The sequence below is a fragment of the Pomacea canaliculata genome, linkage group LG5 (genome assembly GCF_003073045.1).
Source record: "Pomacea canaliculata isolate SZHN2017 linkage group LG5, ASM307304v1, whole genome shotgun sequence".
In the NCBI taxonomy this organism is placed as follows: domain Eukaryota; kingdom Metazoa; phylum Mollusca; class Gastropoda; order Architaenioglossa; family Ampullariidae; genus Pomacea; species Pomacea canaliculata.
This window is the reverse complement of record NC_037594.1, coordinates 28555434-28557168: the sequence shown is the minus strand read 5'-3', so window position 1 is coordinate 28557168 and position 1735 is coordinate 28555434.

Here is a 1735-nt window from a genome sequence, read left to right as displayed (position 1 = left end):
GGTGTAGATGTTAACTTATGTCCCCACAGCTTCTTTCTCTTGTTTTCTGACAGGTAACTGGTTTGGAAATTAGGTCTTGAAATAGTTGGGAACAGGAACCATAATTAGCGAAAAAAAAATGTGTTTTAATGTTGTTGGTTTTTTGTTTTTTTTTTTTTTGTCTTCCATTTTTTCCTTTGATACAGCCAGTTGTAATCAAAAATGGCTATGATAGTAAACAAAATAAATAGAAAGTTGCAGAATTTTGTTTACTTTCGTGTGTATAAAGGTGTGAAGATATAAGCAATTAATCAAATAAAGAAATGTAACTGGCTCTAAAGGTGAGTAATTGTTTTCTAGACTGGTGTTCACTTGCTGCTTTTTAAGAGTTTTAATGGCGATTACAGCAATTAAAAATAGTCTGAGACGATCTCTGCGCATGTAGGTTTTGGCTAAAAATAAATCTTCTTTTATGTGATCACAGCAACGCTCTTTCCTTCCAGCTTTAAAGAAATATGTCTCCAGGGACTCTATTTGTCTCAGTCGGTTTCTCCAGCCTTCTGATGAATACAAAACAGGAGCAAGGTACTCCGAAGTGCGTGCCAGACACTCCTCCTTTTCGCGCCAGATTCAACCTGATTAGCTGACATGGACAGAGAAAAAGTCTTGATGAAGTAGTGGGAGTTCCCTGGACTTCCTGATTAGCATTCTGTCTCTCCTACACTTTCCTCTAATATTCTCCCCCTCTTTTTTCCTCTCATCCTATATTTAATGTTTAAGGTCTAAGGTTTGCTTCATTCTTTGTCGGTAGGAACATCCACACGAGTAGAGAAAGTACAGACTGGACACTATCTCGAAAACATAATCTCTTAAGTTCATATTATTTTTAGTTGAATGCCTGCTCCTAATGAAAAAATTAATGTAAGGTCAAAAAATCTCACCCCACTGTACCTGAACATTCACTTTCCAGGTAAACTCTTTCCCAGTTGCCACAGACGAGACTGGCCAAATTTTTTCCACCCCTCAGCGTGACCCCTGAAGGATTTCCTACTCCCTCCTAGTATTAGTTGAAAAAGAAGATGCCTCCGATGAGGCCCTCCTACGATTAGGTTGGAAAAAAAAACCTGTCTCCTCTGAGATGGAGAGCGTGGAAAAAAATGTTTCAAGTGTGAGCGTCTGTGTGGATTGTGGAAGGTTTTCTCTTGTGGCCTTAATGTTGCTTAAATATGATTACAAAATGATTGCGAAAGTAAAATAATATTCGTAATATGCGACCTCATTAAAATTTCAAAAGCTCAAAATAATGATTAGTCGGATGTATTTTTTCTGAGGAAAAAATTGTATTGTTCTTTGACTTCATTTCCCAGAGATGATCTTAACCGATTATAAAAATAAATAATAAAATCCGAATGTCATTCAGTACTATACTGTTCAAAACAATGGGAAGGTAAGATGGATAGTCAATCACTGTTTCGGGCCAATAAACACGCAGACAATAACATTGAATCATAGCATTTCTTTATTCACTGAATGAAACATCAGTCAAATTCGTTTAAATCATTTTACCAAGAATTTTAGCTAAGACTGACATAACCCATGTTTTTTCCAAGTTCGGAAAAGTGATATCAGAGAATATATCAATATCATGTGTGTCCACATTGGACTCAATGCAAGCAAGGCATCGTTGTCTAATGGACTAAACTAATGTTCTCAGAGTCCTTTCAACAATTGTCTGCCACTCTTCTGAAGGAACCGG